We start from the raw sequence: 17,177 nt of genomic DNA on the forward strand, positions 1-17,177 counted from the left end.
CCGCAGGAGCGGGCGAAGGTACGTGCGGTCTATCGCTTCAACGGAAACTGAGCGGCGAATGCGCATAAAGGTCAGAGCCGTGTGGAGATAAGAGACGGTGCGGTCGAACGAACGACGAGCGCGGTTGTTGGCAGCGTAGAAGTGCGCCCCCCCCCCCCCCCCCCCCGCTCCTTCCGGCGCTGGCTTCCCGCTTCCTTGCTTGCGCGTGGGAGAGATAAGAGACTGTGCGGACGAGCGACGAGCGCGGTTGTTGGCAGAGAAGTGCCGGCGCTGGCTTTCCGCTTCCTTGCTTGCGCGTGGGAGATTGAGTGCGTTCGCTCTCCGTGATAGCGCGCGTCCCCGCACGCTGCCTCTGGGGCATACGGCGCGCGGCGAAGATTTTATCTATACGGAACCTCACGGCGACGCCGACGGCGACGCGACGGCGACGCCGACGGCAGAAATCCGGTTGAAGTGTCCATATAATTGCTATCGCAAAAAACAGCCAGACCTCCGTGGGTCGGCTGGCGCGTGCTCTCTCGCTGCCGTCTCCTTCGCTCGGCTCTGCAGTTTAGTCGCGCGCACCCCCTCATAGCATCACCCCGTGCTTCGCACTTGCTCATACTCCCCTTCGGGGAAATGCGGGTTTTTTTAACAGCTTCTTTTACTTTTTTTTAAATCTCTTAGATTTGGTCTTCCTTATGCTTGGGCAACTATGTGTGAACCATTGGATACGTGCCACGGAATATGTGTGCCCATTCTTCGCCAATCTCCCAGAATGGTTATGACGCAAAGGAAGTGAATTTACGCATTTGTCGCACTTCTCTCTGCCTACATCTCTCCTTGCCATTCTTCTCTAAATAAACATTGTCTTCGTCCCAAAGACGTTTTGCGGTGTGGATCAGCACGAACTGCTGTTTGCGTCTCGGCATAACTTCTGAAAGGTGTAGTGCAGCCCGCCGCGGTGGCTCAGTCAGCTAAGGCGTTGTGCTGCAGAGCACGAGGTCACGGGATCGAATCCCGGCCGCGGCGGCCGCATTTCGGTGGAGGCGAAATGCAAAAGCACCCGTGTGTTTGCGTTGTAGTGCACGTTAAAGAACCCCAGGTGGTCAAAATTAATCCGGAGCCCTCCACTACGGCGTGCCTCATAATCAGAACTGGTTTTGGCACGTAAAAACCCAGAAAAAAAAGAAGAAAACGGTGTAGGGTGCACAAACATAAACCTTGCGTGACATCAAAGTTTTAACCTGTGCGGTGAAGAAACGTTGCATGACACGACACGCTGCATATGATGGAAATATGGGCAACTGTATGCATCATATCTTGTTCTATATAGCATTTCATTACCCGCTTCACAAAAGCTTCGTTTCACATAGCTTATACAACTAGTGGTACGTACCTGGATAACTTCTTGGCTGTTTCCACCTGGGGGCCTCCTCTGCGTGCGCTCTTGTGTTGGATGTGTCAATGGAAATGCGATTCGTCGCTAATGAACTAGGAATTGATATTGTAGGAGTGAGGCTCAGCAATAAGGAACAGACTGGCGACCGCAGATTCCTTTATCAACCGTATTGTTTCGTATTTAATTCGCGAATCAAGCACATCATAAATATCGTCTTTATAAGTTGACCAGCTCGCACTGGTCAACTCAGTACAGATGCCAGAAGGAATTAGCGCACCGAAGCAATGCCTTCAAACAATGTGAATGTGTGAGTCGGCACTAATAGCTAAATAAAATTAAATTCTGGGGTTTTACGTGCGAACACCACGATCTGTTGATGAGGCACGCCGCAGTGGAGACTCCGGATTAAATGGTGCATGTTGTTGGTCGAGTCAGTCCAGATTAACCAAATAAACTATGGCGTGAGGAAAAGAAGAAGGAAAACCAAGGGGAGACAGGATTTTGCTTCTTCGTTTCCTCGCGCCACAATTCATTTGTTTAGCTATGCACCAACTCGCCCAACGCTCTACCTTGCTACATTCCAGATTAATTTTGACCACCTGAAGGGACACGGGCGTTTGATGCATTTCGCCCCCATCGAAATGCAGCCGCCATGGCTCGTGCTTAGCAGCGCCACACCATAACCGCTAAGCCATCCCGGCGGGTGGCACTGATTTTGATGGCTGGGATGCATGCTCTGGCGCAATAGGACAGCACCAGTATGTACTCGAGCACTGCAGACCTTATGCTACATGACGCCCCTTGCCGGAGGCCATGACAGAGACTTGCGTCAAATAAGGGGGATATTGCACTATTCCCTGCAGAAAATTGGAGGTATCAGGGACCTTATAAGGGGCGCGGCTAGAAAGGGCTTCCTCCTCCTGACTTAATGTTATTTCAGTGGGTTCGGAACACGTTTACCTTTGCATCGAGTACTGAGCGAAAACTGTTCCTCAAGTCACACGGCTGTGAACTGGGGAGCGCCATTCGGCACGCAACCACTTGTCTTCAAAGCTGGGCAACGCCCCGCCAGGAATTTCTCATTTGCTCTCAAGGTCAGCCGGGGCGCGACGGAGGCATTGAAAAACACCGTCGTTGCTGAGGCATTCGGGAAAACTCCATGACTTGTCTCGGAGATACGAAAACCGCTCGTGTGTGCCGCCTTCGTCAGCACACGTGACCAGCTCGTAGGGGTCATTCACTCGCGGCATTTCAGTCGGCGTACCAAGGCGAACGTGCAGACGAGTGAAATAGTTGCGTTATCCTGTGCAAGGCAAAGGCGGTGGTTTACGTTTTGTAAGCTCATACCAGCCACTAGTACGGAGTGGGCTGGTTCACGCTGAATGTACTTACAACGAAACACGGATGGATGCATCCTTAGAACGTCAGTACTGTGCGTCATGGGCTTGTGCATTATGACTAGCGACGGTAATGAGCGTTCACGCGAGCTAACTAACCATTTCTTGCCTGCACGTACTATAACAGGACACGTGGCAGAGATTAAAAAATCAGAAATGGTTGAACGCACGCAGAAGTCAGACTGCGTGAGCATGGTATCTATTCTGCTTTCCGACGAGGAAGAAAAGTATACGTTTGTGACATATTGTGGATTTTGCTGCTTAGGCTTTCCTATTGAACGTTCTCACGTTGTTTCTACTATATAAATTTGAAATGTGCATGACTTTCTCCTTTCTGCGTCTTGTCGATGCTTGAGCCCTTAATTACACTGTAAAGTAATAGAGCACGACATTTACTAAATGTATGCAAAAACGCTTTTTTTTTCTTTCGGTTCCGCGATTAAGACGTCGGTATATATGAAGCGTATTCTGCACAGCTAAGTTAGTCGCGCGGCACATTTTCGTGTTTCGCAGGTTTTGTGTCAGGCTAAATTGCAAAGAACTTTTATGTAGCATGTATGGAGCAACAGAAAGCTCGATCGCGAATTTGTCAGGTTGGTCTGCAATTTTCTTACTGACACTTTTGCTATCAATATATTACTTATAGAAGTTGATTATTTAATAATAACAGAGTGTGTATTCCGGCGAAATGCAATAAATTGCCTGACTTTCTCTAAGCGATGGAATTAATTTGGTTCTGTCCAGCTATGTGGCACTTTTTTTCACTTGGTATACAAGTGGCCTCGAGAGAACTACTTGATTTGGTCTGTAAGGCAAAAATAAGGCCTTCAACAACAGAGCACTCACCTGCGAGAACGTTCTAGGGCGAGATGAGGAGCCCCAAAATATTATCAAAATTGTAATAATTGTCGGGTAACTAAACCATTTGCCGTAACGAATTATACGGTGTATTATTTTGATAAATTGTAGGGATAAAGTGTAGGCAAAAGAGATCATGCGCACGCCCGAGCCCCATTTAGTGTTCACCATCCACGGCAGCCATTTTATCAGCTCTCTGAAATGGAAACATTCGCTAGCCATTTGTCGACTGATTGGACCCCACTGCTTGACACTGCCACCAGACATATTGCAGCAATGCCGCCAATTTCACCATGAAGGATATCATCTTTAAACATTCCCGCATACGTACGGCTAAGCAAACGAATGATTATTGGCGGGTGGTCTTGTAGCCCACGTTTTATGCATGGTGTTGCGATGCCGGTTACTACAACCTCGACCGGCGTTACTTCTGGGTAGCGTGGCGTTGTCGGCAGGCTGCAGGCGTCCGGTAGACCATGGCGACCAGGCAGGGGCGAGACGATTTCTAGTGCGAAACTTGCACTGTTTATTTCATGGTTTATGAAGGATAAAAAAGAAGAGAAGAAAGAGAAAATACATTGCGGGGCCGCTTAAATAGGCCCGCTAAAATCGTAGGCGCGATTTTGCTCACGTCAACGTCACGTGACATGTACTGAGTCCAGTCGGGGGTTTGCCTCCGCTGCCACGTGCTGCCTCCGCTAGCGGCGACTCGTGGGTTCCGTTTGGTACGCGGAAAGGAGTCTCCCCCTGAGTTGCACAGTTCGTGGAAGGCGGCCTTCCATCCTGTCACGCACGCACACAAAGGGGCCCTTAAACACTGTGGGGCGCCCGCCAGACGTGGGACCACTCGAGACACCCATAGCAAATTAGGGATCCATCCTCTGTTTTGATTAGGCATGGTCTTCCGATAATCCTTTTTGCACGGGGTGTCACACGCCAATCGTAACAATGGTCAGCAATCGAAGCAATCGCCATGCTGTAAACAAAAACAAAGTTAGAGGTACTTAAGTATCCTTACGTGCATTGAATGCGTAAGCATTCTTGGTATAGTCGACCATAGCGACATCCATACTATTTCAAAGTCCATGTCACGTGGCACTGGCACATGACGTCATAACTTGGTCAGGTGACCTTGCAACTTACTATCACCTGACGTGATCACTTGGTCACGTGCTCGAATGGGCCAAGGTCAATTTTGAGGGTGCGCCACCCAAACTGTGTGCGTGCGTGCGTGCGTGTGTGTGTGTTGGGGTGGGGCACGAGTCCTTAGGCTCAACTCCGTCAAGCCGAGGCGGGCCGCACCCACGATGGCCCCGTTAGGCCGAGCCCTTCAGCGACATCGTGGCCGTCCTAGATAGCAGTGTTCAGTAATCTCGTTATAGGTTAATAAATTATCTCTAAATTCCCCGGCCTGGTTTTGGACGGCTCGGTTGGGACTGTCAAGGCTAGCAAGTCCTCGTGCCAAGTCATGAGTAAGCTCATTGAGGTTAACTCGGGTATCGTCCACTTCTCCCATATGCGCAGGAAACCATTGGATTTCACTTCTCGTAGTCAAAGTGTTTTCAATAAGTTTTGCTGAAACCGGGCTACGTAGCCTTTATCAAAACCCTTTATAGTAGCTTTTGAATCGCTGTAAATGAAGGTCAATTTATTGTTCCTGGTGGCTAGAGCAATTGCCACTTGCTCCGCCACCATGGAATCCTTGGTAAAGACAGTGATGGCATCACTGTCTTTCAGAAAATGGAATTCAAAATGGAGTTGACCCACGTTGAAAAACTACCTGGCCCACTCTTAAAATTTACTTGACCCAATTTTGCGAGTGGGCCACGTAATTTTTGGGAGTGGGCCAGGTACGTTTTGATAGCGGGTCTAGTAAATTTTTGAATTGGGCAAAGTCAAGTTGGGGGTAGGCTACCTAAGTTTTGTGGGGGGGTCAAGTCAGTTTTGGGAGTGGGCCAGGTCGTTTTTGAACTTCGGTCTACTCAATTTTTGAAATGGGGCTGTGAATTTTTTGTTGTAGGCCACGGCGTCCGTCCGACGCCGTGGCTGTTCACCGTGGGATTTCGAACTGCGAGCCGCAGCGCCGGGTACGTGGCGTCATCGCTTGGTCACGTGGGTTTTGGTACCGTCGAATGTTAACGGCGGACGCTCACCGGATTTTCCGCTTCATGGGGCATAAAATCATCATCATAATCATAATCATAATCATCATCAGCCTATATTTTATGACCACTGCAGGATGAAGGCCTCTCCCTGCGATCTCTAATTACCCCTGTCTTGCGCTAGCGTACTCCAACTTGCGCCTGCAAATTTCCTAACTTCATCATCCCATCTGGTTTTCTGCCGACCTCGACTGCGCTTCCCTTCTCTTGGTATCCACTATGTAACCCTAACGGTCCACCGGTTATGCATCCTACGCATTACATGGCCTGCCCAGCTCCATTTTTTGCGCATAATGTCAACTAGAATATCGTCTATCCCCGTTTTTTCTCTGATCCACACCGCTGTCTTCCTGTCTCTTAACGTTAGTCCTAAGATTTTTCGTTCCATCGCTCTTTGTGCGGTCCTTAACTTGTTCTCGAGCTTCTTTGTTAACCTCCAAGTTTCTGCCCCATATGTTAGCACCGGTAGAATGCAATGATTGTACACTTTTCTTTTCAACGACAGTGGTAAGCTGCCAGTCAGGATTTGTCAGTGCCTGCCGTATGCACTCCAACCCAATTTTATTTTCTGTAAATTTCTTTCTCGTGATCAGGGTCCCCTGTGAGTAATTGACCTAGATAAACGTACTCCTTTACAGACTCTAGAGGCTGACTGGCGATCCTTAATTCTTGTTCCCTTGCCAGGCTATTGAACATTACCTTTGTCTGCTGCATATTCATCTTCAACCCAATTCTTACACTTTCTCGATGAAGGTCCTCAATCATTTGCTGAATAGGACAATGTCATCTGCAAACCGAAGGTTGCTGAGATATTCGCCGTTGATGCTCACTCCTAAGCCTTCCCAGTCTAAGAACTTGAATACGTCTTCTAAGCATACAGTGAATAACATTCTCATAATAGCTCCTTGCCTGACCCTTTTCTTGATAGGTAACTTTCTACTTTTCTTGCGGAGAACCAAGGTAGCTGTGGAATCCTTGTAGATGTTTGCTAAGATATTCACGTATGTCTCCTGTACTCCTTGATTACGCAATGCCTCTATGACTGCTGGTATCTCTACTGAATCAAATGCCTTTTCATAATCTATGAAAGCCATATAGAGAGGTTGATTGTACTCCGCAGATTTCTCGATTACCTGATTGATGACATGGATATGATCCATCGTAGAATATCCCTTCCTGAAGCCAGCCTGTTCTCTTGGTTGGCTGAAGTCAAGTGTTGCCCTGATTCTATTGGAAATTATCTTGGTGAATATTTTATACAATACTGAAAGCAAGCGAATGGGTCTATAATTCTTCAATTCTTTAACGTCTCCCTTCTTATGGATTAGTATAATGTGGGCGTTCTTCCAGCTCTCTGGTATACTTTAAGTCGTGAGGCATTGCGTATAAAGGGCCGCAATCTTTTCTAGCATGATATCTCCTCCATATTTGATTAAATATACTGTTATTCCATCTTCTCTAGCAGCTTTTCCCCTGGTCATGTCTTTCAAGGCCCTTTTAACTTCATCGCTAGTTATAGAAGGAGCCTCTGCATCCGGTTCATCACTATTTCGAATCAAAGTAGCTTGGCTGTTTTGGGCACTGTACAGGTCAGTATAGAATTCTTCCGCTGCTTTTACTATGTCATCGAAACTGCTGATGGTATTAACATATTTGAGTGCATACATCTTGCCTTGTCCTATGTCAAGCTTTCTTCTCACTGATTTAATGCTGCGTCCATATTTTACGACTTCCTCAATCTTTCCCACGTTATAATTTCGAACATACCTTACTTTCTTCTTGATGATCAGTTTTGACAGTTCAGCGAATTCTATCTGATCTCTTGAGTTGGACATTTTCATTTTTTGTCGTTTCTTTATTAGGTCCTTTGTTTCTTGGGAGAGCGTACCTACAGGTTGCCTTGGTGCCTTACCTCCCACTTCAATTGCTGCTTCTGAGATCAACCTACTTACGGTTTCATTCATTACATCTATGTTGTCGTTATCTTCCTTTTCTAAAGCTGCATATTTGTTTGCGAGCACCAGCCTGAATTGGTCTGTTTTTACCCTTACTGCCTCTAAGTTGGCCTGTTTCCTCTTGAATAATTTCACTCTTTCTCTCTTCAAATTGAGAGAAATCCTAGACCTCACTAACCTATGGTCACTGCACTTGACCTTACCTAACACTTCTACATCCTGCACTATGCTTGGATCAGCAGAGAGTATGAGATCTATTTCATTCCTTGTTGCTCCATTAGGGCTTTTCCAGGTCCACTTGCTGTTGCTGCCGTTCCTGAAGAAGGTATTCATTATTCGGAGCCTATTCCTTTCCGTGAATTCTACTAACATCTCTCCTCTTGCATTCCTAGAATCGATGCCGTAGTTGCCAATTGCTTGTTCACCAACCTGCTTTTTCCCCACTTATGCACTGAAGTCACCCATGACTACAGTATACTGAGTTTGCAGCTTTCTAATTGCTAAGTCCACATCTTCATCATCGTGACTGGAGGTTGGGGCGTAGGCTTGTACCACCTTCATTTTGTACCCTAGCTTTCTTTCGACGACTGCTACCCTCTCATTAGTGCTGTACAATTCATCAATGGTGCCCGCCATGGACTAGAAATCCTACCCCGGATTCTATCTTATCGGGAAGACCTCTGTAGCAGAGGACGTGGCCGTTAGTCAGCACTGTGTAAGCCTCACCAGTTCTTCTAACCTCACTCAGGCCAATAATACCCCAGGCAACGCCTGATTATTCTTCAAATAGTCCTTCTAAGCTAGCCTCACTCGAGAGGGTGCGCGTGTTGAACGTTGCAAGGTTCAGTTTCCACAGACGGCCTGTCCGGACCCAGAGATTCTTAGCATCCTCTGCCGCGTAGCAAGTCTGACCGGCGCCTTGGGCAGGTGCTCCGCAGCCACTGGTAACTGAGGGCCATGGGTTAATTGTCGGAGTCATGAGGGAGGTAGTGGCCGAATACTGCACCAGGGAGGCCAATTCCTGTTCTGGTGAGGGAGTGACTTTGATGAAGCTTAGTGGGCCTTCCTAGTTTGGTTGCACCTGAAGTAGTACAGCCCCACTAGCTCTCGGCAATATATATATTTTTTCTTGCCGGTGTCAGGCACCACTCCAAGCCTGAAGATGTGGTGGACTGGATTCGAACTTACGACCTTCGGATAATGAAACCGGGTATTCTACCTCTGCTCCACGCCACCACTTCTGGGGCATAGAATGCTTTCGTATTAACATTTGCGAAGCAGACTCTCGACGGTTGCGGGCCGCTTGCACGAGGAGGCCAGTGGGTGACAACGCGCGAGTGAGCGTCACCCATCATCGCAACAGGAAGGCCCTCGCCACGCGCGCTTACGAGTCACCGGACACACGTGGTGGCGGGCTCGGACATTTTTGAAAAGAAACTTGCTTTGTGGGTGGCGCTGGCAATTTGCGGAAGCACCGAGTCAGGTAATTGACTGGCTTACTTTGCCGCCTGCACGCATACCGGGTGAAACGGGCGTGGCGCTCCACTGTCGAGAAGAATAAAACAAACTGGGTCGCGTTGATAGAGTTGCGCGCAAGACCGCGATCGATGCCTGCAGCCGGAAGAAACTGAGGTCACTCCTAAAAGTAGCGCAAGACGTCACGTCATGACGGTAACTGCGCGGCGTGAACACCGCGAGCAGCGCCCCCATGCCCCAATTTGACCAAATATTACTGCCTCCGCATTTCTACTTTTCCCTGTCTTTCATTATTCTGCATACGTGCTTGAATTACATTTTTGTTTACTTGAATTACATTTTTGTATCAAAATTCGACAAGGATCCACAATTATAATGAAATTTAGCATTACCATGTTTTCATTGCAAAGTGTTAAATTCGTATGTAGGCACACGAATCACTCACTGATTAGGACCTTCTGAGCATAGTAAACGTTAAAGCGCTTAGCATTACTGTATTAGAATGAGTAACAAAACAGCCAACTTGTGTATGTTTAGAAATGCAAAAGATATGCATGCATACATAAAATACACAGCTATACAAAAAAAAATCACAGCATATCCACGGGGTGAATGATGATGAATGGGCGAAGCTCCGGAGGGAATCATCGGATCTCCCACTTCAGGGGACGCTAGCACAAACGCGTTAGAAACGTGCAGTACTCTCTAGTAAGGGGGAGCGGCCACAGCGTCTTACGCAGCCATTTACACATGCCGGAACGTGCACCGCGTTTGCCGACGCCATCACATCACTGCTGAGAGAGTATACCCCCCGTATTCATAAACGCTCCTCGACTTGAACTTAACTTGCCACCGCCTTGGGCAGCGCGTTCGAAACGCGTTGAAGGTAAGGCGGAGAGGCCACAGCGTCTTACACCAGCTTCTTACACGGGCCGTAACGCGCTAGCACAAACGCGTTAGAAACGCGCTAGAAACGCGGCCTTTCGTTAATGTTGGGTATTTATTGCCATCGTGGTGCGTGTGTCTATGTGCGCTTCGTGGCGTAGTGGGCTAACGCCGTGCGCTCGGAAGCGAGGGGTCCCTGGTTCGATTCCGCGCTACGGACACAACTTCGGAATTTTTTTTCTCATTTTTCTCAGACTGGTTACACACTACTACTACGACGACGGGGACGGAACGGGTGCCGCTATAAGAAGCTTCGCTCCTAAAAAATACCAAAATATGTTATACACAAAATTGAACTTGCATGCAAAAGGAAGCAAAAAGGCGAAAAATAAAACATGTTTAATGATGATTCACACACAGGAGTTTAAATGCATAAAAATTGACGCAGAAACTCCTCTGGTAGTTGTCTAGTATAAGTAAGCATTGTGCTACTTGCTCATCTCCACGCAGCCCGGGGTCATTATCAATGTTATGAAACTTGATCTGGCCAGTACAAACGACAGCGCTGCGGCGGCTCGAACTGGTGGGGACAGCGGCGCAAGGTGCATTGATGACGAAAGCAAACTACTGCAGGTGGCGGCACCAGGTGCGCTGACGACGCTCCAATCATTATAAGCCGTTATCGCTCTTTAGCGCCTTATGAATCCGCGTCGAACCATTGGGACCAAACGTGCTTCGTGGCGCCTGCGCATGGCACGGCCGCGCGGGCCCGTGTCTTGAAAGCGTTTTGCGATGCCGACAGAGAGTGCTGGTAGCTTCGCGCGCTGTGTTCTCGCCGCTTACTTCGCGTTGCAGAGAGACGCGCGTATCTTGAAAGCGAACTGCGAGAGGGGCAGAGTGCGCGTGTGCTCCGTGCTCGCTGCGTTCTCGCCGCTTCGTTGGCGTTGAAGCAAAAGGCAGCACGAAGGGGAATTCGCTGTCTTGAAAGCGATCGTCTCGTGGGACGGACGAACGGTTTTTCTCATTGAGTAAGCGTAGAAATGCTTACCTGTTTAAACGAAATCTAAAGTGCGGAGCTTAAACGCATATTTGCATTGGTATGCAAAAAATGAAATTGGTGGATTATAATGATAATTAGATTTCGAGGCACACATCAGAAAGAAATGTGTCAGTTCTTGATTAAATCTGTGAGCTTTTTGAAGTTTAATTATGAAAGGTACTGTATTCCACAATGCAATGGCTGAAAAGTGAACGTTTCTTTTTTGCCGTTTTGCAACCAACAAGCAGTAGCAGAAGGTCAGCACTGCTAATCACCAAACTTTTTGAATAGATTGCTCAAATGATATAGAAAATAGCTCCGTCGGAAACCTTCCATATACATTGAAAGTCGTAAAACGGCGTCGGGGAAGCGTTCTACCACAACACTTTTTCAGAAAATAAATATAGTAATAGCAGAAATTGATGGTAATGAAATTTGTGAGACGAGCTGCCCTCCTCGATGCAATAACAGTGGTCATAAAAACAAATTAAGGCAGAACACATCCCTAATGTCCGTCCGTCCACTTAGGCGAATTTTGGAGAACGCTGCATAGAAATATAACGGGTGGTATGTACAATGTGCAGATCCCTTTATTTAGAGATTCCGATGTGTCAGCGGTTTAGAATTGCTTGTTTCCTTTCGGTCAACAGTTATCTTGTTCCACAGCTGTCTCTTTCGGGCCGCTCACCCTCGCACATGTATACAGAGACGGTACTGATTAACACCATCCACATTAACTGCGGTCGTTGTTATATACTGCATGGTTACCCGTGTCGTTCGAAGATACAGGCTGGATAACAAGACAACAGCAGCTAAGCCGAGAAGCCGTTAGGCACACTCCTCGTGAGCTCCCTGAGATATCGATTCAAGGCCAGCACCGCAAATTCTTCAACCTGTCATGCGGGAAAACTCCTATTTTCTGGTTCTTTATTCTCCTGAGAGAATGTATCTTCTGCTCAACAATTTCGAGTTATTCAATAAGAATGGCTCACTTCTAGGAGACAGCCTATATAATAATTTATTCCGATATATTATCGGCCAGTCTCACCACGTTCGCATCTTTGTAAAACAATGTGCCGTATCCCACTTGACTCAGTGAACTCCATATTGCAACAAGTTATTACTTTGTTTTATTGCAGTCATTTTTTAACATTTACAACCTTCTCAGTTCTGCATACGTCTAATTATGAACGGTATTTATGCATGGGCCATTATACACTGTAAGTTCAATTTCTTTTATTGCGATGTGCATTCTTTCCCTACCTCAGCCGTTTCGAGCCTATCTATCTATCTAGCCTCTTACGCCAACCCAGCGGCCCAATTTGTCTACGCCCTTAGGCCACTAGGTATGTGGCCGCGATTCCGCCGTCATCATCTCAGCTTCGTGATCTGGCTCTCGTCATAGCAACGTCGTCACGCATTTTGCGCCGACACAATGACACGAGTTGTCTAATAGCTTGGGCCACTAGGCTCATGGTCAGTCATGATGCCGTCATGGTCGTTGCATCATCGTCATTAAAGATTTGCCGTCCGAACCTCGTCATGCAGTCGTCCTCACAGTCATCATGCATCCTTTGTCACACCGTCGTCGTCCCTCCAGGTTCGTCATCTGACTCTCGTGCTGTCGCCATCGTCACTCAATCGCCGTTATACGTTGTAGCGGCATCAGAGCCAACTGTGGACGAAGAAGAGGACGGACGCGTGAGCAGTGGCGCGAGGAACACGCGAGCTGCGGCTGGGCGCCCTTGGGCGCGGCCGGCCGAGACTGGAGCCTGCTGGCGTGGACTGCGGGATCGAGCCGTTTCCCACATCGGCGCCCAACGTGGGGCCCCGGCTGCGTTCGGGGATGGACCATGGTCGTGGGGAAGGCTGACTACGCCCGTTCCACGGGCGCAGTGACTCCAACCCCGGCTCTGGCTCCTGCCCCGGCCTGGTACGAGACCATTTCCGCGGTGGGAGATGCCCCTCTGATGTTCGGTGACGAGCGCTTTCACCGACTCCTCCTCCGTCGCCGTCTTCGAGACTGGCGCGGGACCTGGTGCCGGCTTGGTCTCCTACGCGCTGCTGCAGCTCGCGGCGCCGCCGTTCGAGAAAGGCACCGCCGGCACAGTTGACGTGATGAGCGCGATGGCGCCGACACCACCTGAAGAGCGGCTCCGTCCCTCGGCGTTGCAGTGCGTGGTTCTACACAGACGGCTCGAGAGGACGGTGTCCAGTGTTCCGGTGCCATTTCGGGAGCTCGAGGCCATTTGCCAACGGTAGCGGCGGCGGCACTGTTAGAGCGACGATCGAGATCATCTGCAATCTTCCGCTCCTGTGACCTGCGTGCTGCGGTACGATGTGGTCGCAATGCATTGAGCGGGTGGCGGCTCCTTCCGGTGACCTGCTGCCTGCATTCGTCAGAACGAGGTCGGAGAGAAAAACCAGACCAGGTGTGCGTCAGGGGACGGTTTAAGGCCTTCAGGTTCCTGCAAGACCTCAACTCCGAGGCTGCACCACCTGGTCTGCTCCATCTTCGCGAGGAGTCCTTCCTGGAAGCCAGCCCGGTTTAGGTCCTGCGGGTTCCTGGAAGACCTTGGTGACTCGAACGTTGCCAGCTCCGCCGATCCTCGTTCAGTGCAGTAGCAGTCTACAAGGTACGCACGCCGGTAGGGGTGTCATGCCATCGCTGCCAGCCAGCGTGGGCGAGTGCCACCAACGCCTTCGCAGAGCGAGGGGCAGTGTGGGAACGCTGACATGATTAGCAGCATCACATCCAGCTGTTGATGAAGAAGAGGATGGACGCGTGAGCAGTGGCCCTTGGGTGGTGGTAGTGAAAAACTCTTATTGGTCGTACAAATCACCACCCTGTCGAGAAAATGGGGGTAAGCGAAGCTTGTTGTGTGTATCTGACGGTCGTGGTGATTTGCTTTCTTTCTCTCTCTTTTTCTCTCCACCTATCTTTTTCTCTATCTTCTTCTCTCTCTCTCTCTGCTTATTTCTTTCTTTCTCTTTTTCTATTCTTTCTTCCTTTCTCTCTTTCTTTGTTTCTCTGACTTTTGTGGTGATTTTCTTTCGTTCTCCCTCTTTCTTTCTCTCTTTCTGTATCTTCCTTTCTCTCTCTATTTCATTTTTTCTCTTTCGTTTTCTTTCTCTCTCTCTCTCTCTCTTTCTTTGTTTCTCTGACTTTTGTGGTGATTTTCTTTCGTTCTCCCTCTTTCTTTCTCTCTTTCTGTATCTTCCTTTCTCTCTCTATTTCATTTTTTCTCTTTCGTTTTCTTTCTCTCTCTCTCTCTCTCTCTCTCTTTCTCTGACCTTCGTGGTGATTTTCTATCTTTCTTTCTCTCTCTCTCTCTTTCCTTCTTTCTGTCTCTCTCTTTCTCTGTTTTTCGTCCCTGGTATGTGCCGATGAGCTTGGACCCTTTCTGCATTATCGTCAGGATTGGCCCACTTTGGCGGAAGTTTTTTGCTGCGCATACGCGCTTGGACCCTTTCTGCACCATCGCCAGGATCGGCCCACTTTGGCGGAAGTTTTTTGCGGGGCACACGAAAGAACCGTTGGTTGGTAGAGGTATATAGCTTCGCTATAAAAAGCCGCAGTTTCGCCGGAAAGGCGAAGCATCAGTTGCGATAGCAAATTAGTAGAGAGCTATTAGGAGTAGCGATAGTAGTTTTATCGGCTGCATAAACTTGGATACATCCGCTTACTAACTGAATTAACAAGCGTGGTGTTAGTGCGCACAAGAAAACATGAATAGATCACACTGAATGACCGCAGACAACGACTGTCAAAACGCTGGCAGCAATCGCAGCCGCCGCAGCAGGCAAGGTTCGTGCGGTGTATCGCTTCAAAGGAAACTGAGCGGCGGATGCACAGCGCATACAAAGGTCAGAGCCGTGTGGAGATAAGAGACTGTGCGGGCGAAGGCCACAGCCGGGCAAAGTACGAACGGAGTTGTTGGCAGAGTAGAAGCTGCGCCCCCCCCCCTCCCGCGCTGCCTTCCCGCTTTCTTGCTTTCGCGTGGGAGATTGAGTGGCAAGTTCCCCTTACGCCCGATTGCAAGATACGCCTTTGGTGCCGGAGCACAGCGTCGCCCCGCCTCCCTCCCTCCCATACCCCCACGGCCTTTCGCGCGACGGTCGCGTTTGTTTTCGGCCGTGCGTTCGCTCTCCCTGATAGCGGGCGCGTCCCCCGCGCTTTCGCTCGCGCATACGGCGCGTGGCGACGATTTTACCACCCTTGGAATCTATACGGAACCTCACGGCGACGGCGACGCCAACGGCATGTTAGATATGGACCCTTTCCCGGAATCACCCAAGTTTCCCCACCACCTTAAAAGGTCGTCGCATTCCAATTATGGTGCACCGAGGCGCGTCAACCACGCTACCGGACCCGCCAGACAGGTTGGCGACTCCTACCTCACGCACCGCACGTCGAGCTATTGTCTCTCCACCTGCTTGACTCTTCCCAAAAGTGGAACGGCAGGCTGGCACGGTTCCAGGAAGGAAGCCTTGGTCGAGTGCAAAGCGGTTTTGCAGCTCTGGAGGGCCGTTCCGAGAACATCCCGTCTCCTTCAGCCGAGAGCTTCCAGGCGAGGAGGCAAAGCCGGAGGTAAATCAGCCATCGGACAATAAAGCCCTCGGAGCGTCCCCATTGGCCGAATATGACGGCACTTGCACGGGCCAATACCAGGGGAGGAAAATGACGACACCTGAGCTGGCTCGACGATTGGCCGGAAATGACGGGGCCCCGAAGAGCCTCAACAGAATTCGAGGAACTCCGAGAGACCGAAGGGGTTAAAAGAGCGACAAATCAAGGAGAAGAAGGTAGCTCTTCTTGCCACGGGCCGCAGCGTCCGACTTGCTGCCGGCCGTCGATCACTGTTTGATTGTTCATTACTTTGTATATTAGCACTGTAAATAATGTAAATAAATCCCTCCTGTTTCTCCCAAGTCCGCCTCAACGTCTCCCAACTCCTGCTACCAACGCCTACCAGATCTAATAACTGGTGTCAGCGATAAGGATGAACCTTCGACCGAAGCAGACCCAATAGGCAGCAATCCGGTTGAAGTGTCCATATAATTGCTATCGCAATAAAAAGTACAAGGAAGTATGATCGGGACGACCCTGAAGAGGCCGCGCCTTACAAACACTAGGTGGACTCCCTAGTACGGGACCCCAGTGGCGGTAGCCGCCGCCTGGGCGCGCTCAACTAGGGCCTTTTGGGCCCGTATGTCTGAGCAGCCAAGCAGGGCAGCCTCCCAGTCCTCCCGGCTAAGGTTGGGTAAGGGGGAGAAGCAGGATTGGATCGGCAAGCCCACACCATGTGGTAGAGGTCCGAGGACTTCTCCGCACAGTGCGGGCAAGCTCTAGTAAAGGCCGGATCGAAATGTTTGAGAGCCGCCGGGCCCAGCATGGTGTTGGTAAAGAGGCGGAGCAGGAAGCACTCCTTTTGCTTCTTTGAGGCCTCTACACGGGCCGGGGTAGAGTTCGTGGCCGGATTGCTAGTAGGCTGTAATTTCTGCAATCGAGTAGATTGAGTTGGGAGTCGGAGCCCTGATCGGCGGCGTCAGAGAAGAAAAGATTCCGGTGAGAAAGCGCGCGGGCGGCAGCATCCGCTGCCTCATTTCCCTGTAATCCCATGTGAGCAGGAGCCCAAACGACGTATCGGGCGTCGCGTTCCCCGGTTCGGCAGCTAGATTGAAGGACACGATAGGCCAGGAATTGAATCTAACCCTGCTCGTAGTGGCGACAGGCCCCTCGCGAGTAATGGTGGTTTGAGAGCGAGAGTCGGATGCAGCCAACGCGGCTTCCTCCGCATATGCTGTGTCTCTAGCGCGAAAGCTACGGCCGTTAACTGTTTTGCCTTCGTGGGCCACCGCGGCCGTAAACCATCCCCCATGGTGTAGACCGCAGGCGTCCACGTAGAAAACACTGGGATTGGAGTCATAATGGTGCGCCAGAGCATACGCCCGAGCCTGGCGTCTGCAATCTTGGTGTGTGCGTGCGATGTTCTGGGAAAGAGGGCACACGTGCAGGTCCCT

This window comes from Dermacentor silvarum, chromosome 4, assembly GCF_013339745.2.
Source record: "Dermacentor silvarum isolate Dsil-2018 chromosome 4, BIME_Dsil_1.4, whole genome shotgun sequence".
NCBI lineage: Eukaryota > Metazoa > Arthropoda > Arachnida > Ixodida > Ixodidae > Dermacentor > Dermacentor silvarum.